Consider the following 20,911-nt stretch of genomic DNA (forward strand, 5'->3'; position numbering starts at 1 on the left):
ACCCAGGAATAGTAAATATAGTAAACATAATAATTGCTCAAAATCATGGAATGTTTACTAAGTGCCAGTGCTATTTAAGCCTTTTACATATATTGTTATTTAATCCTCCTATTAAGCAGTTACTTAACTGCTCTGTGCCCTAGTCCCCTTATCTGTAAAAGAAATACTATTAATTGCTTGTACAGATAAGGAGACTAGGGCAGAGAGCAGTTAAGTAACTTACCAAAGGTCTCACAGCTAATAATTGCTATGCCAGTTTTGTAATAGAACCTATGCGGGCTGGACTTAAGACTGCACACTTAACCATAGCCCTGTACTGCCTCTTATGATAGTTATAAATCATTATAAAAATAAACCATATACATGTGATAAAATGGCATAGAATTATATATATACATTACTCCAATGTCAATTCCAGAGGTTTGCTATTATACTACTAGTTGGTCCACTAGTAACAGTTGGTACCAGTGTCATCTGTGGCTATTTCTAGCCAGGAAATCAAGAATCAGGACACTATATTAGCCCCCCCCTCTTGGGCAGAATAAAAGAAAAATGAAATGTTATATACCAGGGACACTTGTGGTATGCCATCATCTCCCGTTTCTCCTAACTCGATGTCTCTGGAGAAAGCCTGGTGTGGTTTCCACAGCAGGCATGGGGTGTTTTCACTGGAGTGTGGAAGTTACTTACCGGCCTTTCTTCTTGCCCGTAGGATGTAACCATCTGAGGGAAACTGGGCAAAGGGTGCACAGGACCTTTCTATACTATATATACATATATTTTTTTTTCCCAGCTTCCTTTGACTCTATAATTATTTCAAACAAAAACAAGCCTTATGATCGAAAGTATCAAGTTCTCACTGTATTCCAGGCATAAGCCCTGTACTAATCACTTCATATTCATTATTGTATTTAATTCTACCAGCAACCCAGTGAAGTGTGCATACTATTATCTTTAGTTGCAGATGAGGAAACTGAGGCATGGAAAGGTTAATAAATCGGATAACATCAGCAGGAAGTAGTAAGGATGGTGGATAGGACCGACCTCCCTGTTTTATTACAAACATCAATGAGACAAGTCACCTGTATGGGGATCCTCCCTAAATGCTGATTTCCACGTGTGAGCACAGCAAACATAGAGCCCTGCGAGGTGCTAGGCACAGTCCAGCATTAGCCAGTCAAAGCCTCTGCTGAGGTTTGGCTTGTAGGATGTCAAGAATACAAGGATGAGTACAATGTGGTTCCACCACCAAGGAGCACGAGGTGGAGGGAGGGTGACTTCATGGTGCCAAAGGCAAGCTTCATGTATTTATAGTACAAACCCAGAGCAAGAACCCACCTAGTTCTGAGCTTCCTCCCCTGGAGCCAGAGTCTGTATGGTTGGACCTAAGCCAGGCACCTTCCTGGGATTCAAGGACATGGTAAGGGTTTGGAAGGGAGAACGTTATCAATCACTACGTTGCGTGGCATCAGTGATTATCATCTTCATTTCCATCAAAGGTGTCTTGTGAAAGGGCACCGTCAAGTTCAATTTAGTCTGAATCAGGACACGGCAAGGACTTATTATCTACTTCTGCCCTGGGCTGAACCTGTCTTGAATAATTCAGTGTTCATCTACTTCCACACACCAAGCTTTTTTTAATTCCCTCTTTATTCAGGGTCATGTGGTGGCTTGTTTCTTCCTGTCTCCGCTCCATCAAAAACCCACCCATCCCCACCTCTGGTTGCCAGCAGTGAGCATTTTTAGGAGAGAGAATCAACCCTGTGTATGTAGGACAAGACAATCTCAGCTACATAAAGTCTAGAGACCGGTCTCAGGGCAGAGGCAGTGCATGGTGTCCTAGGGAAATCTTTTGACCTAATACTCTTGAAAAAATAATTCTTATGCTATCATAACTTTGGAGGCTTATGGAGGCTGCTATTTGAGCTTTATACAAATTCCATGTGGCATGAAACCTTATTTGTCTTTTGATCACTTTTTAACCATTTCAAAATATAAACCAATCTTGGTAGGTAGGACTCTAAAATTTTAAAACTTGGAAAGATTCCAGATCTGGCAGTATTGGCTAAAGCTGTGTAGTAATGCTCTCCCCCTCCCCAGACTTCACTTATTCACCATGCCTGGCTGCCAACCCTGATAGAGAGGAAGGAAGACTGTCTCCAAGGGTGCAACGGATTAGATGCTTCAGGAGCTAATTGTGCCCTGGTTGGTCCCAAAACTGCCAGAAGCTGCCCTCAGCTTAATTTTTTTCTTAGGCCTATGCTATGTCTATACCTCCTGGTTGGGAAGCTAGGATTCCAGAGTATTCTCAGCTCTGCATCAATACCCTGATGGCCTTAGGAGTTCGGGAGGAGTTACCAGGGAGATGACAAATGCTGACTTAGACAGCTGTGAATACATGTATACATCTATGGGAAAGGGGCTGATCCGGGGTATGGGCGGAGGGGTAGATGACCAGATAAGGAGTCAGAAGACATAAGTTTCAGTCTGGCTTTACTACTGACTAAGTGAGCATTTGACTTCTTGAAGTCTTGGCTTTCTGACCTGTAGGATGGGGGTAGACATCTGCTAGGCCTACCAACGGGGTGAATGAAGAGGATCAAGTCAGGTGAATCTATGAAAATGTTGTGAATTATAAAGGCGTATTGAAAAATTCAGTGGCATGACAGCTGTGGCAGCTGTGGACGAACACATACCTTCCGTGATGTCCTGTGGTGTGTAGATCTGGATTGGCCAGCTGGGGCCTGGGGCCAAGTCCTGCCCCCCAAGATTGGTTTTCATCTTTTGAGATGGTTGAAAATGATCAGAAGACAAATAATGTTTCATAGCACATGGAATTTGTATGAAGTTCAGCTTTTAGCATCCAGACACACAGGCTCAGCCGTGCCTGTTTATGTAGCATGGCTGCCTTTGTATCTCAACAGCAGAGTGGGATAGCGCTGGCAGAGCCCAGGCGCTCCACAGAGCATAAAATGTTCACCCTCTGTCCCTTACAAAAGTTTACCAGGCTCCAGCATAGATCGTGGAGGGGCAGTGACTCAATCCCTACTTCTTTGTCCTCATTTCTTCTCCCAACCAGAGGCAGTTGGCCTGAGGAATATTTTCAGATGGAAAACCACGTAGGCAAATCTATGACGCAGCAAATCTGCCCTTCTGCAACAAAACTGGGGATTTCTCTCATTTTTATTCCTATGGAGCAACACTTTCATCCTTTGGGCTCCAACTAGGGGCACTTCCTGATGAAAACCGCAGCATTTTTTGGAAAACCAGCCCTCCTGGCAACAACCACAAAAAGAGAAGAGGCAGTTCCTGTCACAATGGGCATTTCTCCAGCGTATTAACCACAAGATGGGCCTGGTCAACTGAGCACCCTCCCCTCAGCCGCAGACTGACGGAGCACAAAGGGCACCTGCTGCTCTGGTGAGCCTGTGTGGGCAGCGACAGGGGCAGAATGTGTCCCCCAAAAAGAGACATTAAAGTCCTGCCCTCTGGTCCCTCAGAACGTGGCCTTATTTGGAAATAGGGTTGTTGTGGATGTAATTAAGCAGGAGGAGGTCTGTCTCTGGTAGGGTGGGCCCCGTGTCCAAGGTGACTGCCCTTACAATAATGGGAAATTTGAATACAGAGTCAGGCACACGGGGAGAGTGCCACATGACCTAGAGGGATGCCTCTGCAAGCCTGGGAAGCTAGGAGAGGCAAGTGACAATTCTGCCCAGTGTCTCGGGATGCACAGCCCTATTGATACCTGTATTTCAGACTTCTTGTCCTCCAGGGGTTTAATAGAATACACTTTTCTCTTTTTTTTTTTGTTAAATCATAGCTGTGTACATTAGTGCAATCAAGGGGTACAATGTGCTAATTTCATATACAATCTGAAATATTCTCATCAAACTGTTCAACGTAGCCTTCATGAATACACTTTTCTTTATGGACACTCAGTTCATGGCACTTTGTTACAGCAGCCCAAGGAAGCTCGTCTAGCCACTTGTCCCCTTGTTGGTGCAGTGTTTTAGTACCTTTCAAAGGACTTGACATCAACCCTGTTCTACACATGAAATAGTAGGGCTCGGCACCTGTAGCACAGTGGGTACGGCTCCAGCCACATATACCAAGCCTGGCAGGTTCAAACCCAGCCTGTGCCAGCTAAACAACAATAACAACTGCAAAAAAAAAGTAGCCGGGCATTGTGGCAGGCACCTATAGTCCCAGCTACTTGGGAGGCTGAGACAAGAGAATGGCTTAAATCCAAGAGTTTGAGGTTGCCGTGAGCTGAGACACCACAGCACTCTACTGAGGGAAACATAGTGGGACTCTGTCTCCAAAAAAAAAAAAAGAAAGAAAAAGGAATAGTAGAAGCACAGCACGTTTCAGCGACTTGCCTGAGGTTTTGGCTGGTGGCAGAGCAGGGTTCAAATCCAGGCCGACTGGTTCCAAGACACCAAAGTAGAACGGCATTCTTCCCTCTGCCTGGTCAGGGAAGGGCGGGTTCTCCAACGGATGGCACCTTCTGCTTCGTGTTCCTCATTCCAGGAGCTCCGAAAGGAGCCCGTGCGTTATTTACAATAAAAATTGGGAGTGGCTAAATTTCTCAGCCACTTGTGTGTATCCAAAGAATGTGTGTAAGAAATCCTCGGGGAGATACCCCAAATAAAACCTCAATGTGGAAGGCCATTTAATAAGGGAAGTCTCCGGTGGCCTCCTGGAAAACATAAGGACACCAGTACCTTCTTCTTAGGTAGCACCCAGTTGGCCAAGCTCTGAAGTAACAAACACAGATGAACTCCGCATGCAAAACCAGAGATGGTGCACTTTTCCCTGCTAGGATGATTCCTTTTCAACTTCCATCTCACTCACAGGTGAAGAAACTCAGGTTGCAAGTGAAATCTTATCATTGAAGTCTGGGCTTTTTTTTTTTCCAGATTGTCTTTTTCTGTTATGGATATTTTCACACATACAGACAAGTTGTGTGTAGGGCTTAGGCTCAGGCTCAGGGTTTTTAAACTACATGGATAGAAATGGGGGTGGGGAAGGCAGGGCGTAATGACATTGGGATGGGGCAAAAGCTGTGGGAGTGGGATCTGTGAAAGAGAATTTGGGGAGATTCTCTCTGTGAGGGTCTTTAAGAAAGACAGCAAAACTGAGCCCCCACAGGGTATTCCTGGCCAGTTGAGTCTTGCCCCCTCTGCCATGGGGCCCCAGGTTTCTTCATGGAATTCCACCAGCCTTGGCTGGCTCTTCTGAGGGCCGCTGTCTCTGGGCACCCACGAGTTGGATGCTCGGCCTCGGGGATCAAGGACTTAGCAGTCGTGACATATGGCTGGCAGCGCCCGACATGCACGTCTGCTTGCTGCCAATAAAGAGAATTGCCTCTTTCTCTGAGCAGTGTTCATTTACATCAAGAGAATTTCCCTCTCCTACTTCCACCACCACTCCCTCCTTCCTCTCCCCCCACCCCAAAAAGGGGGAAAAAACCTTTCTGGGAATTTGTTTTTAGTGGGCTCACTCAAAAGGAGCTTTATGTTTATTTTCTGAGTGGTCCTCCGGACTGTTGTGTCCATTTATCATGCCTCGCCACCAACCCTCCCCCGTCTCTCCTCTACTCTGAAAACCTAAACTTCCATCAAACTGTTCCTAACGACTACCACATGTCTACAGAGGGCACGGGGGGCGCAGGAGGGGGAGCTGGGAACTGGAGAAATCCTCCAAGGAGCACAGTAGCATATTAAAATTCAATGGCTTAGTCATCAGAGTTTTCAGCCCAAGCACCGAAGAAAAATAAATGAATGTTCTGTAACAGTCCTGTGGATCTCAGAGGAAGGGGGTGGCGGAGGGAGAGAGGGAGGGGAGATGTTGTGGTTTTTAGATAGAAGAGCTCCTGCTGCAGAGAACAATTAGGGCCTTTGCTCAGGAACAACTAGACACACTGTTTTCCTGCTCGTTGGAGGAGTACACAGTGTCAGGGCTAGAAGGGGTGGGTCTGGGTGGCCAGCCCAGTTCACAGAGGAGGAAACTGAGGCCCGGGCAGGAGATGTGACCTCTCCAGAGTAATGTAGTGAGTTAGTGAGGGTGGATCTGCATTCCTGGACTCAACACCTCTCAGTGCCCTCCCTCCCCTTTCAGGGAGGGCATTTTCCTTTTGCTGCTAGGTCTGCTTGGAGTTTCTGGTGGACAGGACCCCTTTGGGCTACTTCTGAGATTTAAGAGCTTGAGCTCTTGGGCTGAGAACTGCCGTGGTATCCCCGAGATATCGGAGGACTCACCTGCTGAGGGTGCCTGCTTTAGCATCCTCTCCACCCACTCCCCGTCCTGTTGTAGGAAGGCTGATAAGGTCTTTCTCTGCTCAGCAAGGGCAGAGGAAGGACTATCTAATGCTGCTCAGGTTCTAAGGACTGTCAGAGACCTGCCTCTGACACTTGTTACTTTTGTCCCATTATTTCTTCTATCCTTGGGGCAGGGATATCTAGAATGGCCCAGATTTCCCTTTCCTTTGTTTTTGAATAAAGCATCGAGTCCTAGGAAGTGAGCTGACTTGGTAAAGTCCTGAGTCGATCATGGAAGAATGGCTGTCCTTCTCTCTGTGCCTCACCGTCTAGGCTGGCTTAAAATCCCCCTTTTGTGACTAAGAACTCGAGATGAGGAAATGTAGTCAAACCTTTGGGCTGGAAGGGGTTTTAGAGGAAGATGCAGCCACACCCCCTGTTCTGAGGATGAGGAGGCAGAGCTGGGGTGAGGCAGGGTCTGGCTGGGGCTGCCAGGCAGCACAGGCTCAGGACACCCTGGGCAATAGCTCTGGGGTGTGCTCCGAACAGTTTAGTGTCCTGGGAGTGACTGAGGCATGGCTAGTCCGTGACGCCCACCACTGGCTCAGAACATGAAGAACATTGATGCTGACTGTTGTATTGGCTTTCAGTCTCTGCCTGGATTGCTTTGATCAGCTTGAGGGGAAAGCAGAAAGAAAGAGAGAAGGAACCATCTAACTCAATTAAGTGTTGGCATCAAAAAGTCAAACAAAATCTGATTTTCTGAGCAAGTTTGCAAGGACTCCCTAAGAGTAGCCAGGGAAATAGGCCAGGGCTTTGGCCCATGGAGCATCATTTTCAAAGTCCACTCTTGCTTCCCCTGCATTGTGGCTGAAACCCAGACTGTATCCAGACCTCGGACCACCCCTTTTCCTGCCCACAGCCTGGGGAAGGAGCCAGGGTCCATCCATCACCAGGTGCTATGGTCCACACATTACCTTGTGCCCTGACACGCTGACACTGAATTGTAGGAATAGTGGACACTGAAGAGCCTTTCACGTAGGGGAAGAAACTGAGACTCAGAGCCAGGGAGAGGTGTGCCAAGGGAGAGCCCACATTGGGCTCCCAAACTCTGGCTCTCAGCCTCGACCCCTGCCCACCGCACTCCTGATCCCCAGGTTTCCTTCCATCCAAGCTGCTTCTAAAGGATTAGGTGTGTTTGGGGACTCTCCTGGTGGTGCTGGGACTCCTTCCATTTTTCTCCTGCTGGAAAAGTCTGGTAATGAGACTTGTGTCACCTCCCTTAGAGAAGACGTTGGAAAGCTTTCCCTGGCAGACCATTGATCTTCGAGAGCAAGACCAGCCAAACGTTAGACCCCACAAAGATGTCAGCATGTCGAGGAGCACTGGCTGGGCCTACGGCACCCACACACACACCAGTCTCGTTAGCAGGCAGTTTTATGTTCTTCCCCCTCGCAAGCCCCAAGTTGCAGCCTCCCCAGCAGACGTGAGAGGGCAGGCCAGGGTGGGACTTGAGGACAACCTTGTGCATGTCATATGTGTCTCACTTTGCGGACTAGGAGAAAGGGCTCCTGGGGGCAGATCCGACTTATTTATCTTTGTTTCCCCACTGTGCCTAGAGTTGAGCACTGTCCCCAGAGGGGTGCTCATGACTTCCCCGGGGAAGAGTCATGCGCTGGTGCAGGAAAGCCCTAACCTGCCGCTGCCCCAGCCTCACTGGCTGGGCTTTCCAGTGGCGAGTTGCCCCCGTGCAGGAGAGCAGTGGGGAACAGCCCAGCACTCCTGACCCAGATGAGCTTTGGCTACCTGGGCCTGTGACAGGTGACAGTAAAACAAAAGCCTAAGCAGACCTGCATGTATAAGCAAGGGGGAGAGGGAGTATTCTGTGCCCAGAGGTGTGCTCGTAAAAAGCTGAGAACCTGCAAAAGAACTTAATGTTCAAACCCCACCTCCTCTCCACATCCACCCTGCCTCACCCCGCTGGCTTGCTTTTGTTGCAATAAAAAACAATTTTATTTCCCTCGCTGAGCCTCTGTTAATGGATTGCTAACCGGAACCCAGAGTTTGGGAATGTGAAGGATGAGTGTGGGCCTCATGCAAACACTCGTGCACACATGGACTGACGTATAAGCCCAGGCCCGAACACGCAATGGCTCCCCTCTGTGGCCCCCCGCCACAGCCCCTGAAAGCGTGTTTCTCGAGAGATGAACCCTTAACCTGCTCAGCATCTGAGTCCCAAAGGGCTTAATGAAAACCAGAGCTACCACCAAAGCATTCCTGATGCTAAACCACTCCCCAGAGTCATTTAGCACTAAGGCCCTGGGCTGGGAGTGAGCTCAGATCAAAACAAATCTGGGGCCCATTATCTCCTTGGCCTGGTTTTGTCCCCTGTGGCTGCCTTGCTAGTCCTCTCCTGGCGTTCTGATATGCTATGTTGGGTCCCTCTCTTCCATCCAATTTTCAGGGACCTGAGAACACCATGAGATGGCGTTGGTTGACTAGATGAGGAGGGCAATGTAGGTACCAACTCGTGCGCGCGCACACACACACACACACACACACACGTGTGTGTATATATGTATATATATATATATCCTTGGGCAGCTGAGGGTTTGCAGGTGAAAACCTCCAGCAAGAGGCAGCAGGAAGCATCCTGGTGTTGATCTGGCAAGCTCTCATAAAGGCCCTTGAGAAAACAGTATTTCATTATTGTCACCATTAATAATACCCCTTTATTTGAGCTTTGCTAGGACAATGCCTCAAACAAAGCTAAGAGGAAGGAACAGTCCCTGCCGTGGGGCCTATCAAGGCTAATAGAGGAAGGCTGTGGGGTGGGCTGGGGTAGATTTGATAGTGGCTGGAGGTGTAATTGGACAGTTCCCATGGCCTCTGTGTGGATCCCAGCTTGCTTTGTTACTAGAGGGCTGTGTTTCCCCCACTCCTCTATCTTGTCTGTTTCCCTGGATCACACCCTCTTGAAGACACTGAAAATAAAGTCTGACAGGCCGAAGTTTAAATGTTAAGACAGACCCAGCCATCTGACTTCAGGCTGGTGCCTCATCTGCAGGGGAGGCATCCACATTGGAGATCATGGGAATCTGAGCCTTTTGGGGGCCTAAAGAAACAGCTGCAAAAAGGAGGTGACAAGAGCATTGACGAAGGAGGACTTACTAGGGGAGTCTTTGCATTCCTAGGAGAGAGGATCCAAGCGCCATGCTTGGTCCTAACTCACACCATCATTTGTGAGAGTCCACTCTGTGCCAAGCACCAAACCTGTTGCATCTCGAGGCATCACTGACTTCTCCATAAAGAACAGTCCTGAGAATGATTGCCTTCCCCTTTTTCTCATCAGGATGTGAGGCAGTATTTTTCTGTTGGGTGCCAGGCTCGCTGTACCAGAGGTCTGGTGGCATTTGGGGCTGGAAGGGCTCTGCGAAAACCAGCAGCCCATCCTGCCAAGTCGGAAGTCCTGCTGTCCTCCAGAGATGCTGGCAGCCAGGAGCTGCAGCTGTGTTGCAACAAGTCTGACTTAATTTGGGGGGTGGTACAGACAGCACTGTGTGGTGTTTGTTAAAAGCCAGAAGAATACAGCTCATTCACCAAACTGTGAAAATGGCCATGCCCTGGGGTGGGGGAAGCCAGAGGAGAGTGTGTGATAACATTTGAAAAGAGTGAAAATGCTGATAATTATAAATTTATTATCATGCTCATTATGGCATGAGGTCTAAGTGGATTAACTCATTACAGCTAGTTTAAAAGCATTGGGTCTTCTTAAAGTCTCTACCCTTCTCTGGGTTTATAATTCTGTTCTGACCCATCTCTTAGTCTATAAGATGAGAATTCAGCCATCGTTTGTCTTTCACATCCTTGTTATCATCACCTTGACTCCTCAGAAATAAAATCAGGCAGGAAAAACAAAGTATGTTTTACACATAAGGCAGTTGATAAAAACCCAAAATAATGGTGCAGGGGAGGATTGTTGTTAGTTACATTTTCTTTCAAAGGTAGAAGGAAAAACTGGCTGCTTACTGGAATCCTATGCTAAATAGTTCTGCAAAGCAAGGACATATGCCTACCATTGTCTCTTAGGTAAACCTGAGCCTTCCCTGATCACAGTTGTGATACTGTGCACCCAAGCAGATACATTGACCAAAAGTATTTCCGTTCTTACATTAACTTACATCCTTTCTCTAGAAAATCTTTCTGGTTATTAAAGCCAGCTGAGGGTGATCAAGACAGATGCGAAAGGGCCTTATGAAGTGTCATTTAGATGTAGGTACTCTCTAAACCCTGCAGGACAGGGGGACACGGCTGCAAAGTGGGGTATAAATCCAGAGTCCCCCCGCTCCCCACTCTGCCCTCACCTTTTATATGACCCTGCACAGGACACATAGTCTCCTTGGGGCTTCAGATTTTGTAAAAGTAAACGGAGGGAGCATTTAAAGCTTTAAGAAACCCATAGAATAAGAGACTTTTATGGAATTCTTCCAGTGAGGCAATATTGAGCCAAATGTCCTTTTTAGAAAAACTGCGAATCCCTTATCTCTACGGATTTATCCACTGGAGGATGTGGATGTGTTTCTGGACTACATCCTGGGGAGTAACTCTATCTGGGATTCTTCTCAGAACCCCCGAACTGAGCAGGCGCTGACATGCCCTCTTCAGAGACCCCTCATCGAGTTACACTGTCATCAGCGGTTGGGACCTCACGTATTTATTATTCAGGAGGCAGTACATCAGTCTGCCTGCAGAGTGCAGGTACTTTATCGGCTGGGATCAGATGATCAGAAAGCCTTCATTTTATATTCAACTTGCTTCTCCTGGTTCCACCTGACCACGTCCCTCATTGGCTCTCGGGGTCTGTGGGGATTTCATGGCAGGAAGCTTCCAAGTGCTGGATGGTGGGTATAATTCTGTCTTCTCTGTGCCTGGGCAGGGGCTCCTCAGGAAAGCACCTGTTCCAGAGCCTTACCTTACATTTAATGCTCCTTCCTCCCTCCCTCCCTCCTTCCTTCCCTCCTTCCTTCCTTCTTTCCTCCCTCTTTCTTTCTTCTTTCTTTTTTCTTTGAGGAAGGTTGGTAGGGATTTACTGACTATTCCTAGTTTCCTAGGAGTGCCTGAGCTTTTGAGGACAGCTATAAATGTGACCCTGTGGCCCAGCCAGTCCTGAAAAGCCATTGATTGGTTATATTCTTCTGCATTGGAATGTCACCTGTCAACTTTCTGTAAGGCTCCAGGCCAGATTCCAGGTGCTAAAAAGAAGAGGGGAGGCAGACAGAGACTCCCCACAGACCCCTGAATGTCAACAAAAGGCTGAATTTGTGCATCACCCAGAAGAAAGGAGTCTGTTTCTGGGAAGAAAGGAAGCTGGGTAGGGTAAGATTTCGACAGAGTTGTACATCTATTCTCCACACACCTCCTCCCGCCCCAACTCCCACCAAAAAACCATAAGTCTGTTCACTGTTTGCAAATTTCTGCACTGTTTGCAAATTTCTGCAAACTATCCCCCAAACTATTCTAGGAGTTTGAGGTAGCACTTCCTCCCTTAACTTCCCTGCCTTGTTCCTGCCATAAAATCACCACACCTAATTCCAACCAGACTTGTCAAATCTGACCCACCCATCCTTGTCCAGGCTCAGTAGCTTCCCTGTGGAGGACAGGCAGAGAGCAGAGGTCAGGCTGGGGTAGAGAGATCAACCCGCATTTGTTAGACCAAAATGCTAACAAGCCCAAGCCTGAGAATAATTATAATAATAAGAGTAACTATAGCAATAATTGACAATAGCAGCAAACATACATTGAGCACTTAGACTTCACCAGGCATGAGCTCAACTCTTCATACATATGATAATGTGAACAGAACAGGGGGCAAAAAACAACTGGGTGTGTAAATGTAAAGCATGTGCCCCCTCCCCACCACCATCACCACACTCCCTGTATGAGCAGGAGCTTCTTCTGTAGAGCACCCTAGCTGCTAGGCACAGTTCTAAGGACTGCGCATGTTTTAACTTATGACAACCCTAAGAGGCAGGTATTGTTGCTGTTTCCATTATATAGATGGCAGAAGTCAGAGGTTAGAAGTACCGAATGGTAAAGAAACTTTCTCAAAGCAGCACAGGATTATCTTCAGGCTTGTATGGGTCCCTAATTCCATCGCTGTAACGCCTAGACAGGTGTTTCTCATCTGTAAAACATCTGATGGTGCCTCCCTTTGCTTCTCTCTTACTGTGAGGACTAAATGAAAAAAAAAAAGTGGGACAGAGATTTGTAAATTGTCATTCCATATTCAAATGACCTTCGGGAAAGATACATGATGGATACACAGTAATAGTCAATAATTGCTGGAATGAGTGAAACAAAGTTTACAGGCCTAGGAGACTGAGGTTTTGTTGGGGTTTTTTGGTCTGTTTTGTGTGTGTGTGTGGTTTGTTTTTTTTTTTTTGTTTTTGCAGTTTTTGACCAGGGCTGGGTTTGAACCTGCCGCCTCTGGCATATGGGGCCAGCGCCCTACTCCTTTGAGCCACAGGCGCTGCCCAGTTTTTGATCTGTTCTAGCTCTGTTGTCCAGGCTGGAGTGCAGTAGTGTCTTCATAGCTCACTATAGCCTCAAACTCCTGGGCTCAAGTAATACTCCTGGCCGAGCCTCTGGAGTAGATGCGACTACAGCTGATTTTTTCTCTTTCCTTTCCTTTCCTTTCCTTTCCTTTCCTTTCCTTTCCTTTCCTTTCCTTTCCTTTCCTTTCCTTTCCTTTCTCCTTTCCTTTCCTTTTTCCTTTCCCTTTCCTTTTTCCTTTCTTTTTTTTAGGAGACCTGGGCTCTCTATGTTACCCAGGCTTGTCTTAAACTCCTGGCCTCCAGCACACCTCCTGTCTTGGCCCCCCAGAGTGCTAGGATTACAGGCATGAGCCACTGCACTTGGCCAGATTGGATTTTTTCCCAAGGGGTCTTGACAGTGGAGTTCTGAAGGTCCCAAAAGGCAGCCAAGGGCTGCCTGTCCTCAGCCTTACCTCCCAAGGGATTCACGCTGGCTGAGGAGACTGAGGCAACATGGTCCATGGTTCATGGGCTGTGCTTTGGAGAGTTTGGGTGGTTCCATGTGATGGTTAACAACTCTTAGGAGAGAATGTCTCCTGACAGTGTACAGCAGGTCAGTCTTGGCTGGAGGCTGGAAGACAGGTATCCTCCTGTCGGCCTCGTGGGTTTTGTGGCCATGTATCCTGGTGTTAGAACACATGAACTTGACTGAGGGACCAGTGGTTTTGAGAAGAACGAACAAGATCAACTGTCACATTAGCTTGGCTGGGGATAGTTCTTAAGATTTTAATAAACAGACCTGAGGTTTGATCCTGTTGCCCTGTCTGGTATGGGAGCCACTAGCCTCACATGACTATCTCACACTTTAATGAATATGAAATTTTAAATTTCAGTTCCTCAACATATTAGCCACATTTCAAGTGCCCAGTAATCACATGGGCTAGTGACTGCTGTGTTGGACAGCACAGATACAGAACATTTTCATCAGTTCTGGAGGCTGCCCAATTCTTCTGGACATTAATGGCAAGCCTGCTCTTACCATGGCTGGGTTCTGCAGGCCCTTCTAGTCTGAAACACTCCTTTACCTCCAGAGTCTCAGAGGCCTCCTGGAGACATAAATTCTCCGAGTTGCTTTTGACAAATACCAATTTTAAATGCTTCAGTCACGTTTTTCTTCTCTGATGCCATAAAGTCCAGACTTCCTGAGCCATCCATGGTTCTTAGGTTCATTTTCTTTAAATTTTTCCCTCTTGTGTGAGGGCCCAGGTATTAGATCATTGTAGAGCTGTTTTCCTCTATGTGTGTTCAGAATGGGCAAGTCAGAATTCAGAGATCTGTCTTAAGACCTGTGTTCATAACAAACCAGCCTACCAGGACCATGACTGCTGCTCCTATAATAGTGAGTGGGCGTCATTTCATGTATGAGGAACAATGAAGTTGCATTGTATATTTAGAAGTTTTAAATGTCTTAAATAGGTTTGTGTTTTGGTAGCAAAGCTGCTCAGAGGGCATTTGACTGCTGTGAGTGGCTCTGTGTTTGGGGTGAGGCCCGGAGTGGTAGCGATTCAGAGCGACCCAAGAAATCGTGGACTGGAGACAGGGCAGATTCTTGTCTCCTCCTTGCAGCTGCACGGCTGTGACAGTCCACAAAACCGAGGACTCGCCAGCAGGATTTGGGGGGATATCATTTTCCTTTGGAGAGCCTGTCGCTCCCTGTCTACCCCTTGTGGGGGGGCAGAGAGAGAGAGAGAATGTGTGTGTTGAGATAAAAGACTGGGAAGAGAGACTTCATGAACCACTTTTCACTTGGGAAAGAAAGAAAGTAATCACTGGCGCCATTGCCCTGCGTGTTTGGAACCTGACATCAGCCTCGGTTTAACGCCACTGAGCCCCCGAATGTCACACTGTACAGGTTGCCGAGACCGTGTCTCATTACCGATTTGATTTTCCCCCTCCCACACCACCTCCTTTTCCCTAAACAAACCCCCTACAACTGGAAGGTCAGAACCCCGGACAGCTTTTTACACAGCCACCATATGGTGTTTGCTTTAGCACAGATCCACAAATGATGTGTTATTACAGTGGAGGTGCAGAAAATTATATGACAAAACCGGGTTTGTTTCTCTGCTGGAAACTGAAGGCTAAAATACTGCAGTATTCCTTCAGGCCCAACTCAGAAGGTGAAAGGGAGCCTTTCCCAGAATTAAGGGGCATTCACCAGGGACCAGAATGGGGAAAAAATAAAAAATCAACATTGCACTGGTCACTAGTGGCTGGGCCACTGGTTTATTTTCTGTCTGTGTTTTATTAAGTTCATGTGTTTGATTTGACTGTTACCAATGTGATTTATTTCTGCCCCCACCCCCCATGGATTCTAAACCAACTACAGCGTGGGCATCAGAGTCATTCAGACTCATTGGGTGCTTTCCACATAGAAAATCACAAATCTACGTAACCAGGGCCCTTGTGGTCCCCCTGAGGAAGGACCAGTGAACTTCATGGAGGGAGAGTTGAAGTGGGGGGACAAGGCAGTTTTAAGTCCAGGGGAGTGATGGCCAGACAAGGCAAAGAAAATGCTTTGGGGGAGTGAAGAGTTTTACTCCCTTCTAGTGGGTGGTGCAAGGAGGAAGAGACACTTGTTCTAGGCAGGAAGACAAAGTGATACCCACAGGCATTTGGCTTTCTACGTGGCCCTGTAAGCAGGAACACAATGAGGGGGGCGTCTCCTCCAAGTGGGGCCAGGTCTGTCTGCAGCAGGGCCAGGCGGTTCCCAGCTCATTAGCACTGCTCATTGTCACTCTGAAGGAAGAAGAAAGGAGACCTCTGGTGTCACCTGGCTGAGGTGAGGCCTCTGGGCAAGTGACCCAGGTACAGGTGATGAACTGGGAGAAAGTGGCAGGGATTCTCCCAAACTCACTGTGCATTCAAGCCAGACTGGGGCTTCTGATTTAGCAACAGGCCACAGCCGTGCTGTCATCTGGGCAGAACGCTGAGGAGATAAGGTGGATTGTGCCTCCCTTTCGGTAGAGATAGGAATCCGCTACAGAGTGGAGGAGGGAGTGAGGAGGGAGGTTGGGGCCAACACGAGCAGGAGGCTTCTCCACAGCTGGCAGCTGTGATACAGGGATGGATCCAGGACCTGAGCCATGCGTAGGCCAGGTGACAGCCACCTGGGTTAAGTTAGGGGAGGACCAGGTGTCCAGGCTTCCTGAAGATCCTCCCAGCCTCTTCTGGCCCACCTGATAGTCTCACTGGCTCTGGTACTAGGTAAGTAAGGGAGGATTCTTGTGGTTGCAAGTTAGGCAAAGATTTTTAAGTATACCTTGGAAATAAAAGGATTATTAGAAACAGGTGGAGCCCTGGGGCAGGTGAGCTCCTAAACCTCAGGGAGGTGCTGGGGTGAAGACTGGGAGGATCTCCACCATCTCCCCTTTCTTACCCACCTTCCTCCCCTCTCCCTTCCCCTCTTTCTGCCTCTTCTCTTCTGGAAGTTTCTTCGTAAACAGGGTGGGGTGAGGGCCAGTGGCCAGGAGATGCCCAAAACACACAGGTTAGGAATCTGGTCACTGCCTTAGGGGTCAGTGGCCCAGGGGGGTTCAAGTTGTGCTGCCCAGTTGGTACTGCTCCCTGGTGACCATGGGGAGCTGGGGAAGCAGTGGTGGCTGCCAGCTGCCCAGACACTCCAGGACGCCTGTTCCTAGAGGGAAGTCAGCCCCCAGCAAGGGTAGGTGGCCACTTCAGGAGCAGACTGAAAGGAAGTGGAGAAATGTGGGGATTCAAAAAGGGGCCTGTGCATCTGGCCCCCACACTGTGGGCCCAGACACCACTCCTCCCTCGTGTGGAGTCACGGGGCTCTGGCCCGCTGTGGTGTAGTGACCACGCATGTCAGGGGACCTTCTTTTCCACTCACCTACATGAACCCCTGGAGCCTGAACTCAGAACCACCATCTGGGACTGTCAATGTTGGATCTTTCATAAAAATCTCTTCCCAGGCTGGGTTGGGAACATGGCTGTGGTCTCTTAGATCCCTCGGTGCCCCACACAGGATAGAAAAGAGTGAGGAAATGGGCGGCGCCTGTGGCTCAGTGAGCAGGGCGCCGGCCCCATATACCGAGGGTGGTGGGTTCAAACCCGGCCCCGGCTGAACTGCAACCAAAAAATAGCCAGGTGTTGTGGCGGGTGCCTGTAGTCCCAGCTACTCGGGAGGCTGAGGCAAGAGAATCACTTAAGCCCAGGAGTTGGAGGTTGCTGTGAGCTGTGTGATGCCATGGCACTCTACTGAGGGCAATAAAGTGAAACTCTGTCTCTACAAAAAAAAAAAAAAAAAAGAAGAAAAGAGTGAGGAAAGTCTCCATAGCACAAGCATAACCCCGATAATTAGGATCTATTTTGACCTCTTTCTGTCTTCCTAAGTCCCATTGTTTTTTACGTCCACAGTGAATCACTTCTCTTCTTACTTACAGACCTCCTTGCGTTGTGCTTTAGTTGCATCTTGAGGAACAATTGTGTCTTCAACTCCACTTTACGTTTCTTTGGTGTCACTGAATCATTATCTGTGTAGTGCTCCAATGTGAAGAACGCACTCACATGTTTGACTTGCATCTGATAAATAGTCTCAGGAGTCTTCTGCAAATGCAGATAATGCAATGAGATATGCTGGGTGTGCTGGCTCCTGCCTGTAATCCTAGAATTCTGGGAGGATTGCTTGAGCTTCCAGAGTTTGAGACCAGCCTGAGCAAGAGCAAGATCCCCATCTCTAAAAATAGTAGGCGCCTGGAGCCCCAGCTATTCGGGAGGCTGAGGCAAGAGGATCATTTGAGCCCAAGAATTTGAGATTGCTGTGAGCCATGACACTACAGCACTCTACTGAAGGTGACAAAGAGAGACTCTGTCTCGGAGGGAAGACGGAGGGATAAAGTAAGAATTCTTTGTGTTCTCTCATATAGCTCAGGGAGGGTGTGTGGCTTCGCGCAGGGGACCTGAACCCTGCTGGGCATGAGAGTGGACACCTGGTTAACAGTGACCAAGGAGACCAACATCGCCTTGGTGCTCGGGGGAGTGTTGAGGAGTGTGTCGGGGCTGTGTGTCTCTGGCCGTATTTCTCTGTGCTGTCCCCCTTTTGAGACCAGCCCTGCCTCTCCCATGGCAGCTCTCACAGCCAGAGCAGAGGCAGTGTCAGAACTGTCTGAGCAGGCCCCTTGCCTGTCACCAAGACATGATTCACAGCAAGTGATGCTCTCTGAAGTCAGGGCACGGAGCCCACGCCCACGGGCAGCATCACCTGCTCTATTTTGGTTTTGGTTGTCATAGAAGAAGGAAGGAGCCATTCTCCTCTCCTCTGAAAGGCTCCCCCAACCCTCTCCCCACAGCAGCCAGGCCCAGAATGTTCCTGTCTCAGTCCAGGAGCTTTTCCCTGCCAGCTCTGTGGGTAGAGCCTCAGATCAGGAGGAGTATAGAGAGTAAAACACGTTGGTGTGAGTCCTTCTCTGCCCTTAACTAGCTGTGTGATCTTCAGCAAGTCACATAACCTCTCTGAACCTCAGCTCTCTCATCTGCAAAATGGCAATGATGGAATCTCCCTGTCCATGTTATCCTAAGGATTAAATGGGCAGAAGACAATTTACAATTTGCCTTTACACAGGGTAAGATCTCAGTAACAGCAGCTGTAACATGGTTAATGGAGGCTGATGATTTATATGCTGCAGAAAGAAGTTTGGGGTTAGTACCCTTCCTCTCAGGGAGAAACCTAGTCAAGGCTTCTGGGGCTTGGAATTGGTCTGGAGACTGGCATGATGAAGTGTCTTTCTGGCTATTTAGTTTTCTCATCCCTCCTCTTTCAGAGCAAAGTTTCATTTCTATTTCTGCAGAAAGCTGATCCTCGGGGTCACTTGAGAAATTGTTTCAGTTGGCCAAAACCCTGTCATTTGATGTCAATAAATTCTACTGTCCCCCCCCCCCCCCAGGAAACAAAGCTATCTGGGCAAGGAGGGAAGAGATTCCAGATTCGCATTTGTCATTACTTTATTCCGCAGGTGCTCACTGCGCATGTGCTGTATGCCAGGTGTTCCTGGGTGCAGTGAGGACTCCCTGCCCCTATGGGTAATTAGTAAGGCCATTTAAGGACACCTGGGGAGTCTGCTCTTGCACTGGAACCCTCAGGGTCTCCGTATTGCCAGTAGATAGGATACAGGGTTCCTACTACCGTGATACCCTCAGCTTCCCCACTCTGCCAGCCTTCTCGCCTCTACTCTCTTAGGAACACCCGGTGCCTCACAACTTGTCTTCAATCCATTCCAGGAAGTCTGTGCTTTTCTCCCTCTGCTCCTCACTGGAATGCCTACTCCCATCTATCTTTGCCTGAACTTCCCAGCTCCTCTTTCAGGACCCCTTCCAGGTATCACTTAGTCCCCAGTGAAGCTTTCATGGTCACTGAGCACCAGTTATTCTGCCAAAGCCACGGAGACTCCTTGACACCAGCAAGGTCATGTTTTCCAGCCATACTGCAAGCTTTGTGAGGGCTTTCGTCAACCCTCCTGATGTTGTATGGCGATGGGCTCTTTTTTTTTCAAAAAGACGCAACAATTTTATTTTTATTGTAAACCAACAATTCATAATTGTATAAACTTATGGAGTACATAGTGATGTTATAATCTATGAATACAATGGGGAATAAATAAATCAAAGTAGTCAATATATCCACCACCTCAAATACTTAACATTTTTGTGGTAAGAACATTTCAAATTTACTCTTAGCAATTTTGAAATGTATATTACTCTAATATTAACTATAATTACATTCTGCAACAGGACTCAAAAAAGAATAAAGCATTCTTCATAAGATTTTGCATCTTTGACCATCAAGGAGATAAAATATCGTTTTCAAAATAGCATCCAAACGTGAGTGTATTTACCCATATCATCCAGGTCATAATAAAGCAAGCAAGTGAACAGAGTAATAATTCATGGTATTTCATGTTTAACAAATTGTTAACAGAGTAAGTTGGTTGAAGAAAGGCATAGGAACATTGTCTTATAAGAATTAGAACCGAGGGGCTCCATAATCATCTGGCATCCATTCAATATTGTATCTGTGGTTAGAAATATACATGATGGGAACTCCAGGGATTTTTCGGATTCTTCGTTTAAGGTCTCAGTCAACTGTGGCCACGATGTAACACTTGTGCTGAGTTACTCTCTGTACTAAGCAGTCATCTGCATAGGTTCCTTTGTGTGTGCATGGTAATCGTTCAAATCTTGGATCCTTGGCAATCCTGAGGGCCACTCGATACTTCTGCCCCAATTTCTCAATTTCAGCCATTACACAGTCAGTTACAGAAGGAATGCACTTGGCATACAGACAGTCCATCATTGACTGCACTAAGTCCAGTTTGGCTTTAATGGAAAAGTTGATAAAGTTGGTACCAACCAAGATGTGGTAAGGTGGGCCCAGCTGTGTATTATATTGGAAGAATAAGCAGGAAGGGTGCTGGGGGACTTCTCTTTCCTTTAATGTGCTGGGATCTTTCTTTTCTTTCTTTTTAGGTTTCAATCTGTCCTTTTCTTTAAGCCTCTGATCCCTGAGACTAAGCATTTGCTTCATGATCGCATACTTCCTTGTTTTCTTTTGCTTCCCCAGGCTCACGCCACGCTCTTGTTTTGGCGATGGGCTCTTAAGAAATATTTACTTGTCTGGGACAAGGCGCCGAGTGAGATGTCCAAGTGGGGTCAAGCTCAGATGGCCTTCCCTTTTTCAGAAGGTCATGGACTGGCCTCCCCAGATGGCCGGCCCTCTTGTGAACATTCTGGACCCTGTGGCATTAGAGGATATGCCCAAAAGTGCTTTCTCCTCTCTGAGAAGCTTCAGATATTCAAGAAAAAGGTCTGCAGCACATTTTATAAGATGAATTCACAAACTAATTGTCTGACCTAGTCTACCTTTCAAAGCACTTTTTCTAGGCTGAGTTCACAAACTTAATTGTAGAACCTTCAAATGGATGACAGCTATGATGGCCATTCCAGAAAAAGAGTTCCCGAATCGTTTTGAAGTGTGGACTGGGCATGGCATCAGCGCATAGCTTCCCATGGGGAATATTTCACAGGTGACCATAGTGATGTTCA

The 20,911-nt window shown here is 47.7% G+C and overlaps 1 protein-coding gene and 1 pseudogene across 1 annotated transcript in view; one reads left to right on the forward strand and one right to left on the reverse strand.

The window, feature by feature from the left end:
- Positions 1-20,911, forward strand: part of ABTB2 (ankyrin repeat and BTB domain containing 2) — a 178,661-nt gene that overhangs the window by 71,699 nt on the left and 86,051 nt on the right. The window lies entirely within an intron of this gene.
- Positions 19,363-20,432, reverse strand: LOC128564733 (rRNA-processing protein FCF1 homolog; annotated as a pseudogene).

The sequence above is a fragment of the Nycticebus coucang genome, chromosome 14 (genome assembly GCF_027406575.1).
Source record: "Nycticebus coucang isolate mNycCou1 chromosome 14, mNycCou1.pri, whole genome shotgun sequence".
In the NCBI taxonomy this organism is placed as follows: Eukaryota; Metazoa; Chordata; class Mammalia; order Primates; family Lorisidae; genus Nycticebus; species Nycticebus coucang.